The sequence below is a fragment of the Pinus tabuliformis genome, chromosome 4_2, assembly GCF_031772625.1.
Source record: "Pinus tabuliformis cultivar Carrire ecotype Pingquan chromosome 4_2, CPIR1, whole genome shotgun sequence".
NCBI classification, from domain to species: Eukaryota; Viridiplantae; Streptophyta; class Pinopsida; order Pinales; family Pinaceae; genus Pinus; species Pinus tabuliformis.
Window position 1 is genome coordinate 1,069,648,452 of NC_142304.1, and position 25,640 is coordinate 1,069,674,091.

Consider the following 25,640-nt stretch of genomic DNA (forward strand, 5'->3'; position numbering starts at 1 on the left):
TAACATTTTTTAATAATGCTTGGGTTGAGAGGTATTCACCAACCATGTTGTAATGTTTTTATGTTAAAATAATATTGAAATTAAAATTAAAATTAAAAAAGCAAAGTAAAATAAAATAAACAATAATTATAATAATCAATAAAACATTTGATTTGGGAGGTCTAGCAACTGGGAGCAGAGATAGAGGCGACCAAGGTTTACAACTTCGGTGGCGAGTTTCTCGCCATGGATCGGTGCAGAGGAGGGAGCTCCACTCCCTCCTACAAGGAGGTAGTGGCCAACGGGTCTCTGGAGAAAGGAAACGAGGAGGCAGAGAAAGGTAGAAATAACAGGGAAAAGGAATCAGAAAACACCAAAGCAAAGGAGAAGGATGGCACTAAGGACAAAGGAAGAAAATGACAAAATACAGGTAACAAAAGACAAAAATCAGAAGAGTCGGTGCAAACCCAGAGCTGAAATTACTCCTCGAATAGTTTTAAATAATCCTGCGCTGCAGGAACACAAAGAGCACATGCAGACTTACGCAATCATATGCAAATTTATGGGGCTATGGCCCATTGAAAAAGCTTTACAAACATGGATAAGATACCACTGGAAGCCCAAAGGAAGCATTGACCTACATCTGGGGTCCAAAGGTTTTTTCACTGTGGTCTTCACTAACATTGAAGATAAGGACAGCGTGTTTGAAGGTGGGCCCTACTTCTATGCAGCAGCAGGGCTCTATATGAGACCCTGGACGATGAACTTTGTTCCAGAGCGGGAAACTTTTACTTCGGTTCTGGTTTGGGTTAGACTTTATTCTCTACCCCTTGACTATTGGCAAGCTGAATCCCTGGCAACCATAGGCAATAAATTAGGAAGATTTATTAAAGCCTCTGAAGCCACAAGGAGGGAAAAATACACTTCTTTCGCTAGAATTTGTGTTGAAATGGATCTGTCCGGAGCTCTCCCGGATGAAGTCATCTTGGAGGTTTTTGATGAGGAATGGGTGCAAACAGTAGACTATGAACATGTTCCTTGTAGATGTCGTAGATGCCATGAACATGGGCACCTGCTAAGAGACTTTCCCCTCAGTCTAGCAGAAAACAAAAGCAAGATGAATGCAACGAAAGACTCAGAGAGCTTCCACAAAGTAGTTCATAAAGGAAACAACAGGAAAAAAGGGACAAAACAACATCAGGCTAAAGGTAAAACAGGTAGCTAGAACCAGTTCCAAGTTCTTGAAGAGGAGGACGAAATAACAGTAGAAGATCAAGCTATGAATGAAGATAATGGGAAGAAGGAAGAGAAGAAAGAAAGAGATCATACAAAGGAAAATGAAAAATAGAAGGGGATTATGTTGAATGAATCAGAGATGGAAATGGATGAGGATATGACCCAGAGTGATATGAATATGGAGGACAATGAGCTTCAGGAGATTCTTGACAGAGAAAATCTAGATCTAGAAGGATTCTTGGCTCAGGAAACTACTGGAGGGTAGAATCACTACCACAAGAAGAGCTCAATCGGATTTAGTAGCTATTCTTATGGAAAACCCAGGCAAAGGGTTTAGAGGGAGTAAAGAACATTGAAAGGCAGAGCAGTGACGAGATGAAAGTAGCAAAAATGACTCCGGGGTTAGCACCGAGAATTGCAGCGAAAAAAAGAGGTCGGAAAAAACAAAACGAGGTACTAATGGAATGCGGAAAGCTTATGGTGAACTCAGGTAAGATGAAAGACCTAACCAGTTACTCCTTTACCAATCTTTAATTATGAAGTTCACAACTTGGAACATTAGAGGGCTGGGTAGCAAGAGAAAACAGAGAATGATGAATAATAGAATGAAACAGGAAGCTCCGGACATAATTTTTGTCCAAGAGACAAAATGTTCCATTCAGAAACTAAGGAAAATCCATAGTAAATGGCTCAGTAGATTTGAGTTTCTAGAAGTTAAAGCTGAAAATATAGCAGGTGGCATCCTCACTCTCTGGAATCCCCAAAAAAATGGTATTATTGATGCGGAGGCTTCTAGGAATTATTTATCAGTTGTTATACAGCCAGTAGGAGACAGGGAAACTTATCTAGTCACGAATGTTTATGGCCCTCAAAGGTTAGATGACAAAATCAAGTTCATTGACTCCCTGGTAGATCTAAAAGCCAGACATGCAAGACTACCTTGGGTCCTAGGAGGGGACTTCAATATGATCAGATCTCTATTGGAAAAAAAAGGAGGCATAAGAACTCTAAATAAAGATCCCTTAGCCTTCCAAATCTTTTCAAAAAACATGAACCTTGTTGATATTGAGACAAACAATGGTTGCTGCACCTGGAACAATAAACGAGGAGGTGACTCTCAGGTAGCCTACAAGTTAGATAGATTCATGATATCTAAGGATCTCATGCTTATAGATAAGGAAAGAATAGCTGGAATTCTTCCCTTCGGAGGCTCAGATCACTGGCCGGTTCAAATGGAAATCAAATGAATAGGCACCCCAAGAAATAGACCCTTCATATTTGAAAATATGTGGCTTTCTCACCCAGAATTCCTCAGTAACATCGAAGAATGGTGGGCCGAGGAGTTGCAAACCCAAGGATCAACTATGTTCATGCTTCACAAAAGATTAAAGTTCATCAAACTGAAGCTTAAAGCCTGGAATAAAAACGAGTTTGGAAATATTTTTGTAGGAAAGAGAGATGTGGAAAAAAAAATAATGGAGCTCAATCAAGTTTTTATCAAGGATGGTTTTGACAAGGACAAAAATGACCAAGTTGAGAAACATCACCAGGAGTGGGAAAAGCTGTGCCATCAAGAGGAAATTTTTTGGAAACAAAAATCAAGAATTCAATGGCTAAAAGAAGGAGAGAGAAACACTAAATTTTTCCATAAAACCACTATAGCAAACAGGACTTACAACATAATCTCTTCGATCAAGGATGAGGAAGGGCAGCCACATCAATCCCATGAGAAGATAGAAGCAGTGTTAGTTAAGCACTTCTGAGGTATTGCTCAGGAAAACACTCTAGACAGGGTTCCTTTCATCAAGGACCTCATAAAGCATATCCCCAAGTTGGTGTCCAGAGAGGATAATGGTAATCTCAACAGACCAGTTACCGAAAAGGAGGTCTGTGAGGTCCTCAAGGAAATGAAAAATGGTAAGGCTCCAGGTCTGGATGGCTTCAATGTAGAATTCTTCAAAGCCTGTTGGAGTATTGTCAAAGAGGATATTATAAGGGTTGTGGAAGACTCCAGGCGGAACAGAACCATTTTGAGGGCTCTCAATACCTCCTTTATCTCCCTTATTCCGAAGCAGGATAATGCACAAACTCCAAAAAATTATAGACCTATAGCTTTATGCAACGTTGTTTATAAGATTATTTCCAAAGTTGTGGCCAACAGACTTAAAAATTTATTGCCTTCGCTAGTTTTGGGGGAGCAATCAGGTTGTGTGGAGGGCAGAAAAATTCTAGACAACATCATACAAGCACACGAGGTGGTACACTTGTTAACCAGTGAAAGGAAATCGGGGATGATAATGCAATTGGACATTGCCAAAGCTTATGATAAAGTAAGTTGGACATACATCAAGAAAGGACTTGGTGTGTTTGGCTTTGCCCATAATTGGATCAGATGGGTTATGGCCCTGGTGACTTCCTCCAGCTTTTCAATTTTAATTAATGGCTCACCCTATGAACCTTTTCTTCCTTCTCGAGGTCTCAGACAAGGAGATCCGCTCTCACCTTTTCTCTTCATCCTCATGATGGAAGGGCTGGGGTGGTCCATCAAATATGCTAGAGCTACCAGAAAAATTCAAGGACTACAACTTTTGGAAAATGGGCAAGCACTGATGCATCAACAGTTTGTAGATGATACTATGTTACAGGGGATTCCCATGGTCAAAGAAGCGCTAGCTTACAAGCAAATTTTGAAAGACTTTGCTTCGGCTTCAGGTATGGAAGTCAGTCTTTCCAAATCATTTTTTTTTTTCTTTAATACACATATAGCCATCCAGAGAAATGTCTCTAGAATCCTTGGATTTCAAAGAGACTCTCTCCCCTCTAAATATTTGGGAGTTCCTCTAACGGCTAACCTATGCTCAAAAGCATATGGGAACCATTAATCATCAAGATGCAAGACAAGGTCAGGAAATGGACAAACAGGTCTCTAAATCTAGTGGGTAGACTGGTTCTCACAAAGGCTGTGCTACAAGCTATCCCTGTCTTCATGTTATCAGCTCTCCCAACGCCAAAAGGAGTTTTACAGCAATTTAGAAACATCCAAAGAGATTTTATCTGGGGCAAAGAGGAAACAAGGAAAAAATGGGCTTTAGTCTCATGGGATAAGATTTGTAAACCCAAGAAACAAGGAGGCCTCGGATTGGATGATATAGAAATTCTAAGTAAGGTTCGAGGGGCCAAACTTTGGTGGAGATGGGTGAAGGATCCTAAGGCTCAATGGGCAAGCATCTGGAAGGAAAAATATGCTAGTGCCTAGCTTCCTCAGGATATCATAAGAATGTCTGGATACATAAAGGGCTCACACATTCGGAATAAGGCCTAGGAGAACAAAGCGGTTGTCCAAAAAAACTGTTTCTAGGAAATTAGAGATGGAGACCTGGCACTATTTTGGGAGGACAAATGGCAACAAGAACCAACTCTTTTGACATAACATTTTACAGGCCTCAAACAGGAAACAGACAAACAAAGATTAAGGAAAGTCAAGGACTTTTGGGAGCATTCTCACAACACAGAAAAATGGAGAATATGGAAGAAAATAGAAGTTAGAGATAATCGAAACCTGAACAGTAAAGCAGAGACCCTTAGGAGGTTGTTGGATCAGAGGATGATACTAGTGACAAAAGGGCAGGACCAACTAAGATGGGGCAGTAACAACGAAGGAAACTTTAACATTAAGGAAGCTAAAGGGATTCTCCTTGGTATGGAATCCCAAGCTACATATAGAATTGGTAGAAGCTATGGAGGCACAAGGGCTGGATGAAGATCAAACTCTTTATGTGGCTAGTTCACCATAGAAAAATCTTATCCTAGGATAATATCAGGAAGAAAGGTATTCTGGGACCCTCCAGATGCCAGCTTTGCGAAGGCCAAGAGGAGACCTTAGAACACCTTCTTAATAGCTGCATTTTCACTTCCACGTTATGGGATTTCTTCGTCAACATCTTCAGACAGACGGATAGAGACAAAGAGAGCATCACAAATACCTTGACCAATTGGAGGAATAATTTCGCAAAACATGAAATTCTTAACTCAGCCTAGGCTCTGTTACCAAGTTTCAGCATATGGAATGTGTGGAAAGAGCGCAACAGAAGAATTTTCAAAGAAGAGAAGAGGTCCGCTCTTCGAGTGTTGGAGAAAATCTCAAAACAACTTAAGGAGACAGTCAACACTACAGTCAGGGATCTCCCTAAAAATCCTCCCTCAGGCGCAGAGTTATCAATTCTTAGGCAATTAGGCATGCAGGGGATGAGTTTGCAAGGTATAGACAGGAAAATAAACATGAGGGAACTGGTAAGGAGTTCTGGAATCCTCTCTCGGAAGGATTTTTAAAGTATAACATAGATGGGGCTTCAAAGGGCAATCCGGGCATAGCAGGCTTTGGAGGGGTGCTTAGGGATGAAAACGGAAGCATTATCTCCCCCTTCTATGGGCATCTAGGAAAAACCACCAACAACATGGCTGAATTAATGGCATTGGAACAAGGCCTGGAATTTCTGAAACAGAACAATTGCCAAAATGTAATAATAGAAGTTGATTCAGTGTTAGTCATCAATGCAGCAAAAAAAAATAGTCATGGAACAGGGCTGGAGAAAGTTTCAAAACATTGGAGACTAATACAGGTTCTCCAGAAAATTCAGGGACATCTTCAAGGACTGCGCACTCTTAGATTCAACCATGTGTGCTGAAAAGCCAACAAGTTGGCTGATATTTTGGCCAACATAGGGGTCAGGTGTACAGATAATAGAGTTTGGATGAACCGGCTTGCAATGCCGCCAAGTAATCTAAAGGAGCTTTGCTTTAATCAGGAGGAAGAGGACAAAGAGGTGTATAGGAACAAAACACAGGAAGCTAAATCGCAATGATCAGTTTTTGGCTCGCTTCTCTTTCCGGGTCTGGTAAGACTATGGAGGAAGATCGGTCAGAGTCGGCCTCTACTTCTGGGGGAATTTCTTCCCTACACAGTCCCGGAGTTAGGCGCAAGGTTTTCTCTTTCAGCAAAGAGGAAGATTGGAATAATAGTCAGTGGGAAATTTTTCACAAGTTTCGGTGGCGGGCCACTAAACCGCCTCCAAAGCGGTTTTGGTGCGATCGCACCGCTCTCTTACGGAAGGCAGTTTTGAACTTCGGGCAGTGATTCCATACAGCTCTTGACGCGTGGATGAGGACAGGGTCGGGAAACCACCCTCATCGCACGCTAAAGAGCGATCACTTGGGCTATGCGATATTACAGTTCAACCGTCCGATGGGATCTGGCAAATCAACGGTCGGTTTTAATCGTAAGGTATCGCACACTATAGTCCGATCTTTTCAGCCGCGCGATTTGTTGTTCCGTCGTTCGATGGGAGTAGGCAGATCAACGATCGGGATTAAACGTGTGGTTTGGTGGGGTCTGGGGGTTATTCTCCGTAGTTCTTCTCAGTGCGATATGGATCTCAGACGATGATTTACTTATGAAGTTTGGATAGTGGTGTTTTAGAGGCATGTGGGGCTTTGGTTGGCGCGGCTTTGTTAGGGGAAGGTACCCCGTGGGTTATCTTTTGTATGTACTCTTTTGGTTTGGGAGAATATTTTTGTGAGGGTAGGCTTAGTTTCTGTCCACATTGCATAGTGGCTTGATGTAAATATTGTAAACTTTGATTGTTTTAATGAATGAGAAGGCACGACTCTTGCTTAAGCAAAAAAAATAAAAAAAATCAATAAAACATTTTCACTGAGTCAAAATTACAAAAAACTAAAAATAAATATAAAAATATAAAAATATAAAATTAATAATTATAATTAATTTAGATCCATTTTAATTTTAGATTTACCAAAAACCACAGAATCAAATTACTTGAAATGCAAACCTCTTTTAAAATGAAAAAAAAATATTTGATTCCTCTACACTTTTAACAAATATTAAATTAACCTAAATCTAAAATAATCATAATTATTAATATATAAATATATTTTTTTAAATAATGATAATATTTAATATTAATAAAAATTATTGTATAACTAAAAAGAAGTTATATTATTTATTTAATACACTAGGAACATTATGATTTTGAAAGTCAAAAACTCATAAAAGTAAGAAATTTAAGTTTTGTATTATTAAGAGGGAAGTTAGAAAAGAAATAGTAATTATTTTGTATTCTTTATATTATGAAGTTTACAAATTAGCTCATTTGAATATGTTTTTGGAATTAATGTAATAACTATTATTACTATAAAAAAATTTGAATATTAATTTTATATATTTGGTTATTTAAATTAAAAAAAATTGTAAATATAATCCATAAATATAAATAAGTTAAGTAAATATATATTTCAATTCTTTTTTTAAGTAAACAAATAAAGAATAAAGTGTAATTTATTAAAAATGTATTGATTTCATTGAAAATATTTTTTTGTAAAAGTGCATTTGATAAATGTAATTTTTTTATTATTAATTATTATATAAGATATAAAGTATATGTATATTGTTTTTCTATAAAACCAAAAAAACATGAAAACCCATACAAAAATCAATTATATAAAATATAAATTATATGCTATGTTGTATCTAAATTTTATTCAATGAATAATAAAATCATAAAAGACATAAAATATAAATTATATGTTATGTTGGGTCTAAATTTTATTCAATGAATAATAAAATCGTAAAAGACATGAAAGCACACCACACAAATAAGTACATGTAGTTAATGTCCTCATCTTATAAACACTCTATACCCAGTCTCTTTTACCATCGATGATTTAATATTGAGAATTTTCTATAACCACTATTTATGATAATTTTTAAGTAAAATAGAAGTCGGTTGGAGAGTCACTTGTTATTTTCAATGTTGAGTTATGTTATGAAAATTATGTGCTCCCATGTTTGCATGAAATATGTATAAGCTATTGATGTTATGAGATGTGATGTCACTTTTGTTAATATATGTTTATGTGATTTTGTTATATTTGGATGATATTTCCATTGTCATTTTTACTAAGCATGCTGTGACTTCTTTTCACTTAAATGAATATGAATAAAGATTAATGAATTTGACACTTTATTAAATTTTTAATACTTTGCATATCACTAACAAAACTACTATAAAAAATGTCTTGGGTGATATTTTCTTCCTCTCAAAGGTTGAAAAAGTCAACACTTTAGAAAATCCTATGTTAGAATGACTAATTAATCAAACCTAGGGTGGTTAGGACCTAAATCTAAAGTAGTGAATAAATGTGCATAGATCTGATTTTTAGATCACTGCAAATCTTGATTTCCAAACCCTTCAACGCTGATCATTCTTGAAACCCTCACAAAGACAAAAGGAAAATATTTATATTATTTTGTTATTAATCATTACTACGTGAAATGTTAGAATCCTTCCAAATTCATATTGCACAAAAAAGGAATACAAGATCCCTCTATATGTACTTTTTTCCATTTGGAAGTTGAAATGGTTAAACATCTATCCTTTTGATGTGAATTCATAAATCAAGTATGACATCATGCCTTTAAAGAGCTGAATCATAGCTCTAGAAGACTAGATCATGGAGAGGAATGCTTGATTAGTAGAGTACATATGGAAAGACAGGTAAGAAACTTGGCTAGTGATCCCCAAATTCTTATGTCATAAAATATGGTTCACATGAAATAGGGAAATATTTTTTGAAGAAAGATTAAAACATGAGCCAATTGATTGTGGATATATGTGAACAAACCAATTAATCTACACCTCATGAATACCAAAAACTAAATATATATACAAACTTCTTTGATAGTTTGTATAAGTGTGTCCTGGTTGTCCTAATGATAACAACTCCTTCTCAAAATGTGTCTTATACAATAAGTTGTGCATATAAAATAGATGCACATATACGGAAGATATGCCTATATACGGAAGCTACGCATATACAAAAGATACACATATACAGAAGCTGCGCATATATGGAAGATACGCATATACAAAAGTTGTGCATACACAGAAGATACACATATATGCACATCTCTTTCGTACATGCACACATATTACGTATATGCATATCTTTTGTATATGTGTATATTTTGTATATGCCATATCTTCCGTATATGCGCAACTTCCGTATATAAACAACTTTTTTATATGCATAGTGATACAGATGCATCTAACCTAGGTCAAATGTTTACTAAGGGAGTTTGTTTACAAAGTTAGGATTTAATTAATTAATGTATTCTTTCTATAGTTTTAGGAGAAAATGATACTTCTTGTAAATAGATGAATATTCGAGAGTATTTTGGAAAGTTTGAGTAAATTTTGGATTAGTTAGCTCTTATCTATGGATAAGGGATTAGATGAGAGATTTTATGGATCATGAGAGATATTTTGGGAGTTAGTTTAAGATCTGGATTAGGATCTAGAACCTACCTAGGTTCTAATCCATTTGTATAAATCTAGATGAGCCCATGAGGCATGTAAGTATGTAGAGGTGTGTAAGTAGGTGTGAGAGTGAAGTATGAGAAGTTCTCCTGTAAATATTTTATGTCTTTAATAAATTATATTTGAGATTTTATGTCCATTTTGATATTGGGTTTCAATCCAGTTTTTTATGGTATGTGCTTATTTATAAGTGCAGGACCTATTGTTAGACTTTCATCGCGTAGTTTCTATATATGTGCATATCTTCCATATATGCATAGCTTCGACATATTATGCATATACGGAAGATTATATATTCCAGTGGTGGGTGGTACCCTATGCATATATGGAAGATATGCAATACAGGAGTTGTGCATATAAAGAAGTTGCGTAACTTCTGTATATGCAAATATTTCATATATGCACATGTTTTTTGTATATGCACAACTTCCGTTTATTTTCTTCTTCCATATATGTTCATATCAAGAGTTTGCATATATACAGTAGATGCACATATACAAAAGTTTCACATATACAAAAGTTGTACATATACGGAAGATATGTGCATATACGGAAGATGCGCATATACAGAAGATACGCATATATGGAAGCTGCGCATACATGCAAGATATGCACATATATAGAAGATACACATATACTCATATATACACAGTTTCCGTATATGTGCATAACTTCCGTACATGCACACCTCTCATGTTTAACTTTGGCAATGGAATCTGTACTTCCTAGGAAGTAGGTGAATCCTAGTATTACTTTGAGCATGGTTGTGTCAGCCTTTGGACTCCCTTGTTGTGGATGCAAGCATCATATCCTTTTATTTGTTGGTTAGAGAAAATGTGCATATGTATATATGTGTATATTATTATAAATATTGTATCGAGATACATTTATGCAGCTCCATAGATGGTATGGTTATTTGTTGGTTGAAGAAAATGTGCATAAGTATATGTGGTTGTTATTGTAAATATCTTCATAAGTTGTGTTATAAAGCTCCGGGAAGCAATAGTTTTTCATGTTGTCAGGAGTGGTTTTTGTAAATACTGCAACAAGCTATGTTATAAAGCTCTATGAACAGTATGTTTTGGTTGTCAGTGGTGTTGTGTTGAAAATGGCACCAAGAAATATTCTAATTTAATTTTCCCTTGAATTAAACTAGAAGAAAATTGTAATTCCACATCACATGACAACTTGTACGAGTTAACTAAGTTAGTTTGAATTAGTTGGTTCAATTAATTCTAGTTGATTGTCTAACTTGAATAATGTAGAGTGGATCTTACTTTATAGGAGCCCTAATTGAGTTTATTTTGAGTTGTAATTAATTAATTCAGTTTAACTGAGTTAATGTCAGTTAAACTAGTTCCAACTGTTGGAGGAACTAGTAGGGTGTCTAGCAATGGAGAGAAAATTTATTCTTCAACCAATTAACTGATGATTCAACCATAAATAATGCATGCATGTGTGATCTATGAGTTTCCATGTTGAGATTGGAGTTCAAGGGCAGTGTACTATCAGTTGTATAATTATCTGAATTGTACAGGTGGTGCATACAGCCAGAAGAAGGCCTATAATGTATGATGTATTTGTGGATGAAGAATTTCCCTAATTAATAGGTGTTATTTCACAAGGAAACAACGCAAGGAAATAGGGACTTAGGAAAACCAAAATTTGGTTAAGTACTGGCCTAGGCTTGTTTAGGAAGCAGTGAGATAGATAGATATAGCTCAGAGGTTGCTCGAGCTTGAGCAAAGCATTGTAATCTTCTCATATTTTCTGACCAATGCAATATAAAGATAACATGGGTTTTTAGTTGTGGACTTCTCCAAGAAATCATTGTGTAATGTGTTGATTGAATTACTTCTCTTGTACACTTCGCGATTTCATGATCGTTAATTGTTTTCACAATTGGTAGAGTAGATTCAAGTCTATTGTTTTAGTAAATTACAATTAGCAGTTTGAATCTATAAAGAATTTCTACATGGTATCAAATTTAAAATCACAATAGAAGAGACGAATATGAGTTTGTCATTGCAGGAGGAATGAGTTTTTCATATCTATTCTCCAAAGCTAGCAACAAGATCAAGATGCCGTCCTATGGTCTGAGGCTTGAGTATTCCCTTGAGGGTAGCTCAAATTTCATTGCTTGGAAGGACCAAATGGAAGCAGTCATGGAAGATAATGGATTAAAGGAAAACATTGATAAAAATGGTTTGAAACCAACAACTGTAGATGCACATAATCTAGCAGAGTGGAAGAAGAATGTAGCCAAGAAAAGAAGGAACTTACAAGAAGGAATTCAAGATCATATAATCTTGAACCTCCATAGGAAAGAGACTCCATATGCAATGTGGAAGGTCTTAACATACTTGTTTCAGAACAATAGCCAAATGCATAATTAATAGTAGAATAATTGGATGATAAATTACAGCCATAGCCAAAGCCTTGAGAGCTTGAATTGATCCTTGAAGATTGTGGGTTCTGAGACCCCTTAATTATGTATAGTCTACATATAAGATTCCCTGTGAGGCAGAGTCAGTATTTGTTTACAATTTATGTCTTATGTTACATGTTGTTGTGATGCTAGGAAAGAAATAGATGAGTGTCGAGGTTAGCTATCCTGGGGGTCATTCGAACCCTACATCTTTCCCTAAGTGTCCTTACCCTTTATCTATATGCCTTACAGCCTTGTATTTCAAGCAGGCATGAAGAACGTGTTGGCCTTGAAGGCTTTGTTATTAAGTAAAAGTTCCAAGACACATGTATACAATGAACATCACTAACTTCAATAGTGGAGCGTGGGATCCACTCCTTGCTCCACAAAAGAACTAGCTTATCTCTCTAATGCTTTGTTGGTGGAGACAAGGTGAAAAGTCCTTTGCTCATACAATGAGGGAGTATATATAACCCAGGGTGACTCTTTGACTACCCTCATGACTATTTGACTTCCTATGACTTTTCAACTTATATGACTCTTTACAATACATTTTGAATACAATATACATGATCCACACTAGTTATGTGGCATATGACCACTCATGACATGACATGACACTGTTGACATGGACTACTTGATAATGTGGAAATGTTAAGCCAGTGTTGTTGCTGAGAGTTGAGTGTCTTCATGAAGAATATTTCCTTTTCACCTTCGCATGCCTTGGTGATAAGGAGTATTCAATGATCTTAAGTCTTGGATAATGGTCGTAAACTAGTGTCCTTTTACTTTCTCCTGATTGATTAGCTTGCAAGTTCAGCTGCAAGAGTGTCTTTGAACATGCTTCCCTCCTTCTCCTTCTCCATAATATTTCCATGACATGATAGGGTACCTATTCCTGTAATTCAATCATGATGAGACAACATCAATTCGAAAATTCCTAGCCTAAGATGATGCATTATGATCCATAAACTGAGCCCATAACAAGTGATAGGCTGGGAAGATAGGCTTAGTTACTGCACAACTGCGTAGTTCAGACATGCAAGGAGAAGCCGTGAGCCTTGAGATTGTGCACTGCATAGTTCAAGCAGGGATGCAGAACAATATTGTGCAGTTTCAGGAGCCAGTCGGATAGGTTGAGGGGATGGACCTTGGGAGAGCATATATGGAAGCTACGCATATACGAAAGATATGCACATATACGAAATATATGCATATATCGAATCTGCACATATACAGAAGATATGCACATATACAGAATATATGCACATATACAGAAGCTGCGCATATACAGAAGGTACACATATACATGAGACGTGTGCATGTACAAAAGATATGTGCATATACGGAAATTGTGCATATATGAGTATATGTGTATCATCTATATATGTGCATATCTTCCATATATGTGCAACTTCTGTATATGCGTATCTTCTGTATATGCACAACTTTTGTATATGCGCATATCTTTCGTATATGTACAACTTCTGTATATGTGCAACTTCTGTATATGTGCATCTATTGTATATGTGCAACCTCTTGATATGCACATATATGGAAGAAGCACATAAACGAAAGTTGTGCATATACAAAAAACATGTGCATATATGAAAGATTCGCATATACGGAAGTTATGCAGCTTCTTTATATGCACAACTTCTGTATTGCATATCTTCCGTATATGCATATGGTACCACCCACCACTAGAATCTAGAATCTTTAGTATATGCATATGTCGAAGCTACACATATATGAAAGATATGCACATATATAGAAACTACGTGATGCAGGTCTAACCATAGGTCCTGCAAATATAAATAAGCACATACCATTAAAAACTGGATTGAAACCCAATATTGAAATGGACATAAAATCTCAAATATAATTTATTAAAGACATAAAATATTTACAGGAGAAATTCTCATACTTCACTCTCACACCTACTTACACACCTCTACATGCTTACATGCCTCATGGGCTCACCTAGATTTATACAAATGGATTAGAACCCATGTAGGCTCTAGATCCTAATCCAGATCCTAAACTAACTCCCAAAATATCTCTCATGATCCATAAAATCTCTCATCTAATCCCTTATCCCTAGATAAGAGCTAACTAATCCAAAATTTTCTCAAACCTTCCAAAATAATCTCGAACCTTCTCCTATTTAAAAGAGTTATCATTTTCTACTAAAACTATAGAAAAAATAAATTAATTAATTAATCTTAACTTTGTAAACCAACTCCCTTAGTAAACATTTGACCTAGGTTATATGCATTTGCATCACTACACATATACATACGTTTTGCATATACTAAAGTTGCACATATAAGGAAGATATGCGCATATACAGAAGATAAGCATATACAGAATATGTGTCCATGTACAGAAGATATGTGCATATATCTTTATCTTCCGTATATGCACAATTCTGTATATACATATCTTCCATATATGTGCAGCTTCTATATATGCTTACCTTCTGTATATGTGCAACTTCCATATATGTTCATATCTTCTGTATATGTGCATCTATTGTATATGCACAACTTATTGTGTAAGACACATTTTGAGAAAGAGTTGTTATCATTAGGACAACCAGGCCTAGCAAGTTAAGAGAATGTTGAAACTATCCTGGTTGTCCTAATGATACCTATCTTTCTGTATGTACTCTACTAATCAAGCATTCCTCTCCATGATCTAGTCTTCTAGAGATATGATTCAGCTCTTTAAAGGCATGATTTCATACTTGATATATGAATTCACATCCAAAGAATAGATGTTGAACTATTTCAACTTCCAAATGGAAAAAATTACATATAGAGGGATCTTGTATTCCTTTTTTGTGCACTATGAATTTGGAAGGATTCTAACATTTCAAGTAATAACGATTAATAACAAAATAATATAAATATTTACCTTTTGTCTTTGTGAGGATTTCGAGAATGATCAATATTGAAGGGTTTGGAAATCCAGGGTTTGCAGTGATCCAAAACTCAGATCTCGAGAGTTTCTTGATAGGGGAGTTTCCCTATTTAGAGAGTTTATGTATACATGGAATCTACTAATATATAAAATTCACGCAGTTTATATATATACACACCTTCTGCATGACATATGTTTTGTATATGCACAACTTCCATATATGTGCAACTTTTTTATATACACATATACAGAAGTTACACATATAATGAAGATATGCACACATATGGAAGTTGTGTATATGCGCAAGATATGCGCATATACGGAAGATATGCACATAAATAGAGGTTGTGCATATACAGAGGTTGAAGTTGAGAACAACTTCTGCATATGCACATATATAGAAGTTACACATATACGATAGATGCATATATACAGAAACTATGCATATACAAAAGCTACACATATTCAAAATGCATATATACAAAATCTGGGCATATACAGAAGCCACACATATTCGGAAGATGCACATATCTTCCACATATGCGCATATCTTCTGCATATGTGCAACTTTCATATTCGCTCATATCTTCCATATATACACATACAAAAGTTGCGCATATACATAAGTTGTGCGTAACTTTTGTAATATGCATATATGGAAGATATGCACAAATATGAAAGTTGAACATATACAAAAGATATCCACATATACAAAATTTGTGTATATACAACTTCTGTATATGCACATATACAAAATATTTTGCATATGCGCAACTTCTTTATATATGCATATACGCTTCTGTGAAATTAAGATGAAATGTGTTAACTCATCAAATCATGAGAAATTGAGATCCATAATACCTAGAAATTTGGAACATGCATATGCATTGAACAACTTGATAGGCAAAGCACGTCAAGAATATAACATAATGTTTTTCAATACTATAACTGCATCTAAGATCACTATCAAGAGAAAACATAGTTTCTTGAGCTTGGTCAATAAGAAAAGACAATGTGGTTGCAAGTCAAAATCAGGGAAAGACAAACTACAATTTGAAATGTGATTTTTAATAACTTGCATATATTCATTCAATTAATTAAGTTTCAAACATTTTAGTTAGAATGACACAATCTCACATAACACTTTGAACAACATTTCACATTCTATATCATAACATCATTAGTAGATTGCAATCCACATGCAATTCTTTACAACTAATGAGGGATCCTTCCCTAGATCCACAACTTCCAAACTAACTATACAATCATCCATATTGAGCTATACTTCAACTTGATTCCTTGAAAATATAGTTTCTTTAGACCTTTCATCTCGTTTTGGTTTTTTGGAGGACATCTTAATCAATATGGGTATTCAATTCAACATCTTCCTTGCCATCAAGTATGTGATACTTTTAAGCTCCATGGATTGTTCCCTTCCTTAGAACTTGAGGAATTTTGTGTAAAGTTTGGTCATTGGATTATGTCTCCCCTTGGTTTAGATGTTTCATTGTTTTCATTGAAGTGTTTTTACCAACAAACGTTAGAATTTATGAATTGATATTGTATTTTCAATGGGATTTTGTTGATCTAATTAAGATTGAACTATTTTCTTAGGGATTTATTCATGCAAAGATTATATTTATTGTTTTATGAAAGAATGACAATGTTTTTTTATTGTATGATTATGTAGGATATTAATGAAGTAACACGGTTGGAACTAGATCTAGTGAGAATCATTGGACATTGGAAAACCAACAGGATTCAAGTATGTCCCTTTCTTTCTTCTTTCATTTACTTTGGAAATCTTGCTTGTCGAGCCTAATTATATTATTGATTCGAGGGCCTTGTTTATTTAGCTGGTTTTTTATCCTAGTTCCTAACAGAGGGTGTGGGGAAACTCCCCAACCCACCCACCCCGCCGCACCCTGCCCTACACACTTTTGTCACCACATAATCCAGAGAGATTAGTGATAGTACTTTGGAGCTCCATTTGGAGAGGGTTCGAGGGTAGCACCCGTGAAGTGAAATTTTTGGAAAGTTGCCTTTTAAAACATTGTGATTTTGTAGTCAATCTAGATTGTTCATCATTAGATTGTATAACTAACAATAGAAGTTATACGAGGATATTTTTTCCTTAGAATGTGACCCCCTTTATATGAGAGCATTGCATTGCAATTGTGTGGTATTGAAAGAGCATTGTAATTTAGGGATAGGACATCACGAAAGAATGAAGAGAAGATTGTAGTGGATGTGTTGCAGGTTGTATCCCTTCATTTTTCTAGATAGAATAAAAGGAAGGATTGGTTTTTTTTGACTTGGCACTGCTTATTTACTAACATTTTTTGACCTTTATTCAACCACGAAGCTTTATATGGTGCAGGATGTTACACCCTTTCCAACTCTAGTTTTTCTACCATTTTTGTAGAAACCAAGTTATCAGTGCTATCATTATCAATAATTAACTTAGAACATTTACCTTTTTCTTTACATGTTGTTCCAATGTGACAGTGGAGGTGGTGATACCATTAGGGTGTGTTTCTATGCATACTATCTCAACTTTAGATCATGGCATCCAGTAGCATGTAGGAGCATACAAAGTTGAATAGTGGTTTGCAGGTGGGCACGATGGTGCATGGTGATGTGTCGTGGTGCATGGGTTTACATCCTAGAGTAAGGGGAGTGACTCACACCATATCAGGTTTTTTAATGGAGTGAAATATGCTTTGGTGCATATGGGACACTTGACGGTACAGGGTGATACAACAGTTAGTAGGGTAATCCAATGGTGTACGAGGATAGGTCTTCGATTGGGTTATCAGTAGATATGAGGTAGAGATAGTGATGTTTGTAAGATTACTCTTCAGTATCATTGCAGACTCTTGATCATACCCTTGGGTACCTACCCACCCATCACTCTCCAATGTTTCTTACAGTTGTAGAGAAATTAGTTGTTGCCCCTTGATGCTCTCAGTATAGGTAGTGGGACATGGGAGGCTCACCTTGGGTAGTTGCATGAGACATAGTGTGTCATGAGCAAGAGGAAGACTCTCCAGTTGAGACATTTGATGGGTGTACGAGCTGACGGATACAATATTAGGGATGGCATGGTTTACTACCGAGGTAGCATATGTTCTACCCCTAGGCTTATACTTAGGGAGGTGATAGTGAGGGAGTTTCATGATTCACTTTCGATGAGACATTCCAAGGCATTATATGAGCATGAGGTGTAGTGGATGGTATACCTTGTCTATAGGTAGATGTTTAGACTCTAGGAAGTATCGAGTGCGCTTTCAAGAGGTGGGATTGTAGATTTCACGATGTGGTATGGTAGGTGCACGACAGTTTTGAGTACAACAAGTTGATTCATGATATGTTGAGTCTATATATTAATTACATGTAGGGAGAAAATATGTGGAATAGGAGGGTTCCAACGATAATTGAGACTATGTCGTAACGGATCTGGTTATGGGATCCAAGGTTTCATTTGGCTGACAGATCACTCCATTTCGTGATAAGCAGGGTCATGTCAGAGGGTGATCTATCTCACTTGCGGGTTGACATATGGGATATCGTTGAGGCCTCCATTGTATGGCGAGGCAAGTTTTATCAGTTGTTTCTCTGGATCGGGATTAGTGATGGATGGGCAGGTATTGACATCATGGAGATACATAGGCAGGATGAGCTTGGCCTTCATTGATATGTCACTACCAGGTTTCAGGAGAGGAGGATACCATTAGAGAAATTTTGAGGTCTAAAATGGGCCTCAAAACAAAAATGTACAACCAAAATGAACTTTATAAGAACCAATAGGATTTAAGGTGATGATGTCAACCATGGGGGATGATTCACCATTTTTGGAGTATTTATTTATTTTTATAGATGTTAATTTAAAATACATGATATATATATATATATATATATATATATATATATATATATATATATATATATATATATATATATATATATATATATATATATATATATATATATATATATATATATATATATATATATATATATATAGATATATATATATATATATATATATATATATATATATATATATATATATATATATATATATATATATATATATATATATATATATATATATATATATATATATCTAGATACATTATGGGCAAATCCATAACTTTCGGAGATCGAATCGATCATCAGTTCCCAACCATGGGGTGAATGAAACCCAATACATAGATCGGTTTCTAAAAGAATTAGAAAAGCTTTCATTGTATCGCTCAGACTATAGAAGAATTCTTGGATCCAAGAATTCATAATAACGAGTTTATTCTTACCCAGAATGATATAAGCACTTATAAAAGCAAAACCTATTAGATTTGTTAATAAATGTGATATTATCTGGATACAATCTTCATTGTACATTTCGACCAATTGGATCGTTTCTTTGTGAATCTCTATATGAAGAGATTGTGAATGTGTTCCCAAAGAATCTTCCACCATTCTTTCTAACAAGAATAGTTCTTCTATTTTCTCAAATCTTCCCAGAGCATTTTGTTCATGGAGATAATCAAAAATTTTCTGAGATTTAACCGTATTCCACCAATTTGTAACCCAAGGCTCCAAACCTTTCCATAATGAAATAGGAATTACCCAAGGCAGTACTACTAAAAATGCGAGATATCGTAGGGAAGTTGATGCTTTATATTCAGACACTTCCAATTCGTGAATCGCTAACAAACCTGATTCACTTGTCAGTTCTTTCCGAAATCTAGACAAAGTACGAGTGATAGAATGAGGTATGGGATCCATAGATTGATCTATTGCATAATTGTTTGATCCCAATCAAAAAAATATACTCGGGAAAAAATTAAAAGGTTTGTTCAAAATGGGTGAGACGGAGCATAAGGAGATCATTCCAAATCATTTATATCTGGACCAATTATCTATTCATTTTTTTCATCTTCTTCTTTCTAGAAGAATAATTTGAAGTAACATAAGTCTTATTCATTGCCAAGATCCTTTGAATCTTGATCACTAGATCCTTTACGAATATTTCCCCAGTTATCTCCAAAGATGACAAATGCTCTTGAAAAATGAGAGAACGACAAAAAGTCATAATTGGATCGTGATGAGAGGAAAAAAGCGTTTTAGTTTTAGGGAAATCAGACCACTCTATCTAGTAATTGTTGTTTCTGAGACATCATATTCATCTACTGGTACCAGTTCTATTTTAACTTATTGCTTTTTCTATATTACCTCTTTCTATACTATTTCATAAAAATAGTATATTGTTCGTAAAGATCCTATATCGTTCCATTTTCATACAATGAAATTTCAATAAATATTTCATTGTATGAAAATGGAATACTTATTGAAATTTCCTGATTGGATATTTATTCATGTTCCTTTATCCTCAACATATATTCAAATTTTTTTACATTTGAATGTATGTCGAGGATAAAGACACCCCCGATTTCAAAACCCTTCAATGGATACACGCAAGAAACATGCTGATTCAGCGCTTTCTGTTAGATCTCCCTTAGGTTCACATTATCACCAATACAAGTTAAAGGAATGTCTTGTTGGCTCTTTATTTCCATATAAAGAACACAACGAGGGGAAATAACTTCTTGAATTTCCATTTTGATCATCTGAATATCCTTCATAAGAAATCGTGGGAAAATACGATGATTTATTTCGGGAAATCCCCAACGAAAAAGACATACAATTACTTTTTTTTTTATAGAACTTATTATAGCCACTACCCACATTGAACAAAATTGTGCACCACAGATAAGAGCTAATGAACAGACCTGCAATACCATAAAAACACATTACAATTCCTTGTGGAACAAAGAGTATTTGCTGAGATGACAATAGGGGTATCAGGTTCTCACCAAAATAACTCGAGATCCTGACTAGGAAAAATCCTAATGAACCCAGAAAGAGGATACAAGCCCAAAAGAAATTACTTTTTTTTCGAGACCCTGTTATAGGTTCTATCCAAAGCCATTTGGATCGACGATTCATAAAAAATTGTATTCAATTCCATCCTATTGAAGTTGAGGGAATAGCCAACTTTTTTATCCTTTGGTTCCCAAACTCTTATGAACTATCTATATAGATAGATAAATTTTCAGTTAAGTCAGCCAAGTTTGTCTTCTTGTCCATTCTTACCATCCATTTCAAATGGGTCCTTCCCTAATTTCTCAATTTTAGAAACAACATTGGATCAGTGGAGTATAAATATCTCCTGGAATAGATATCTATACCGTATGAAAAAAGAAAACTGACCACATTAACATATTGACCCATACCTATTTATTGACATATGTGTAGATCCTATCTGTATGTGTATATGAATATGAATATGAATAAATATCCATATTCATATATATATAATTTGGGTCGGAACTTAATCCAAGGATCCATACGTGCTAAAAGACGGAAAATTATGATATGGAAGAGGATACAACCGAATGTACATTCCCTTTTCTTTTTGAAAAGAAAAGAAATGCCCGCTTATCCTAAAGATTATTATGACACGTCCGATTCTGGTAGAGTGGATAAGGAACAAATCGAGAAAGAAGTTAGGGAAAAAATCTAGAGAGTCGAAGATCCATTATCCCAGCAGATAATTGCTAAGTCCTTATGTTTAACGTGGCCAGAATTGCACTATTTCAGAGGTTTATTATTAATGGATCAATCAAATATTAGAAAAAATATTATATTACCATCACTTATTATAGCCAAAAATATGGGTCGTATTTTATTATTTCAAGTCCCCGAATTTTACAAATATTGGGAAGAAATGAGGAGATAAATGCATGTCATATGTGCTTCTGATGGTACCGAATTGTCTAAAACAACATTCCCAGACAAATGGAAAACGCAAGGTATGCAGATAAAGCTTCTATTTCCTTTTCGTTTGAAGCCTTGGCATAGATCAAAACCCCAATCTGCAAAAAGATTGCGTTGGAGTTATTTAACGACCTTTGGATTAGAAACTGACATACCTTTCGGTGATCCAAACTCAAAGCTAGGAATTTTTTCCAAATTTTTAAAACCCATCTTCAAAGAAGTGAAGAGACGATTGATGGGATCTATAGGAATAAGACGCGTTCCACGAGTTGGATATATAGACAAGAGTGAACTTAATGACCGGATACAAAATAAATTACTAAGTGAGACTACCCCTATGGGTAGTGCAAATGATTCATCCGAAGTTAATGATCAATTTGGATATGAAACCCAAACAATTAATTTGAAAGATCAAGATGATTGGACGACCACAATGAAAGAGCAGATCGAATCTATCGCGATCATAAATAGCTCTCCTATAACTAGAATGTTTCTGGTGGATTCAGAGATTCATACCGGATCGAAGGGAAGTTTTAACATATTGGGATCAACATTAAAAGAACGATTGGTTCAGATTCAGCGAATACCTGGTTTATTTCGAAATAAAAGTGTACAATTAATCCGAAAAAGGTTCTATTCAATGAAATTTTTTATCAAAAGAATGGACTGAAGAATGGACCGAGATCTCTTACCAAGTTTTATTAATTTCATTGCGTCAAATATCAAATTTTGGATTCAATCCGCTTGGATTCGATCCACAAGGAATATAACAACAATTTATGGACGAATATTCATTATCAATAAAGATATTTCAAGAATCAATAGAGGTAAAATTACCAACTACTATTCAATCAACGAAAAAATACAAGATTTTGAAATTTGTCCTGATCGAAACATGTTCTCAATGTCCCAAGCATATATATTTCACAAGATATGGCAGATAAGGGAATTAGATATATAAAGAATATTGGATCACGAAAAACCACAAGATCTGAAAGAGAATGACTGGAAACAATGGTTGAGATGTTTTGACTGGTACAATTTATCCCCACAGATATGGTCTAGGATAAACCCAAATAAATGTAGAAATATAGTAAATAAGCAATGTACGTGTTATGAAGAATGATTCGTTCCTTATGAACAACAAGAAGATTCTATATTTGCAACTGTGATGGAACCTTTTTTGGGACTACTTCGGAAAATGAAAGGTATAAGTGCACAGAGGTATATATTATGAAGAAATTCTTGACAAAGGAGATACATTGATAACATTGATATATGAAAGGTTCAAATCCAATGATATAATTCAAGGTCTTCCTAAAGTTGAACAATTGTCAGAAGCCCATTTGAATAATTCAATATTGATGAATCTAAAAGAAAGTTTTAAAAATTGGACCGGAGATATGACAAGATTTCTTGGAAGTCTTTGGGGGTTATTCATAAGCGCTAGGATAACTATGGAACAAATTCAAATTCATTTGGTCAATTAGATTCAAAACTTTTACAGATCCCAAGGGGTACGAATTGGTGATAAGCATATAGAGGTTATTGTACACCAAATGACATCGAAAGTCTTAATTTCAGAAGATGGAATGGCTAATGTTTTTTCACCGGGGGAACTCATTGTATTATCACGAGCACAGAGAATGGATCGTGCTCTGGAAGAGGCAATCTACTATCAAACCATGTTATTAGGAATAACAAGGGCATCTCTGAATACTCAAAGTTTTATATCCGAAGCGAGTTTCCAAGAAACTGCTCGGGTCTTAGCTAAAGTTGCTCTACAAGGTCATATCGATTGGTTGAAAGGCTTGAAGGAAAATGTTATTCTCGGGGGGATGATACCTGCCGGTACTGGGCAACATATTCACCGTTCAGGGAAACGAAACGGAATAGATCCAAGAATAGGGAATAGGAATCTATTTAGCAACAAAGTGAAGGACATTTTATTTCATCATGACAAAGTAGATTTTTTTTCCTTTCAAGACAATTCTCACAAATATCACAATATATTAAAACAACAATTAAAATAGTCTTGAGAAATAGTCTTGAGAAATATGTTTCTTGTTATGTTCATAGAATATCTCTTCTATAATAGGAAGAATATCAAATATTCTATGAGTGAGAACGTTTCTATCACGTACTAGACAGACAGGCAATCTTTGAGATGTAATTGATTCCGTTGGAATAATTAGATATTACGATACATTTTATTTCGCTATTTTGTGGAGGAAAGCGAACGAGAATGAGAAAAAGATATTGGAACATTGATTTGGAAGAGATGATTGAAGCAAGAGTTCATTTAGGGCATAAAACTAGGAAATGGAACCCTAAGATGGCACCTTACATTTTTACAGAGCGTAAAGGTACTCATATTATAAATCTGGCTAAAACTGCTCGTTCTTTATCAGAAGCTTGTGATTTGTTGTTTGATATAGCAGGTAGAGGAAAATAATTCCTGATAATTGGTATGAAATATCAAGAAACTAATTTAGTAGCATCAACTGCTACAAAAGCTCGATGTCATTATGTAAATAGAAAATGTTTGACCATAAATTGATCGAGCTTTCAAACTTTTTCAATTTGATATTTGAGTGTGAGAGGAGAGGGAAATTCGTTTCTTTTTTTTTCCATTACAGATGATGAAAAATCATCATATGTCACAGGTATAGGTGGTATCGACCCAACTTTATGCTTATAGTTAGGGATTATACGAAGTGGTAGAATAGAAGTTGTCCCCGGGAGAGATGGCCAAGTGGTTAATGGCTCCGGTCTTGAAAACCGGTATAGATAAAAAAAACTATCGAGGGTTCGAATCCCTCTCTCTCCTTTTGTTTTTCGACAATTGCATTTACCGGTCAAATAAAAAAAAAAGAGAATAGCTCGGCTGTATATAGTTGAGCTACAAGGATCTAGTTGGAAAAAGAGTATTTGAAAAGACTCCTATCCCGCCGATATGGGACCTTATTGAGATTTCATCTAAAGGTGCATTGACCGAGGATACACGACAGAAGGAATTGTTCTATCTCCAGAATTCACCTTCACTGAGCGTAATTTTTATTTTACCCAATTTTTATTCCCGAATACCTTACCTTTTCTCTCCCCAAAAAAGAAGAACGGAAAAATATCAAATCACACCATCTTTATAATAGGTAAATGCTTCTTTCTCCCCCGGAGCCATCAGGATTATTCGCAATAAGATATCTTCTACAATTGTGAAGGTCTTATCAATAAAATTGTCATTTCTCTGAGATCTAGGCATAGTCAATTACATATTTGATAATTCCCTTCATTCCCTTACGCAAATGACTCCATGAACGAATTTTTTTTCTGGTGCACAATACCATAAAATGGATTTCCTTACAATTGTAAATATGTTCTCATTCTATCTATTCCAATCTATTCTTTAAAATTAGAATAGATAGGGAATAAATTGAATAATTGTTCATTAGTAACATGAATAATAATGGAAAAAGGCTCGTATTGAAAGAAAAATAGATTGGGTAAACTCGGGAAGTCCAGTTCGATTATGATCTGAATAAAGAAAGAGTTAAACGATCGAGCATTGCATAATGAGGATGAAATGCCTACCCAACAATTGTGTGCTTTATCCATATAGATAAAAGAATATCGGGAAAATATAGTCATCATGACACAGGATCATTGCCAAAGAATTAGTTCTTATACAATTGATAAGATGATCACTACAGATCTATATATCATCATAATATGGAATGGATCAGTTAATCTGTCTTAAATTCTTGATTAGGTGATCCGAATACGTCAGATTAACTGGGATGATTGAGGATTTCCTAAAATAAGAGGAAGTTGCAAAA

At 35.2% G+C, this 25,640-nt stretch overlaps 1 non-coding gene across 1 annotated transcript; it reads left to right on the forward strand.

Annotated features, from left to right (window-relative positions):
* Positions 1-24,545: 24,545 nt before the first annotated feature.
* TRNAS-UGA (transfer RNA serine (anticodon UGA)) lies at positions 24,546-24,634 on the forward strand. Its single transcript has one exon. It is a non-coding gene; the product is annotated as a tRNA-Ser (tRNA).
* The last annotated feature ends 1,006 nt before the right edge of the window (positions 24,635-25,640 follow it).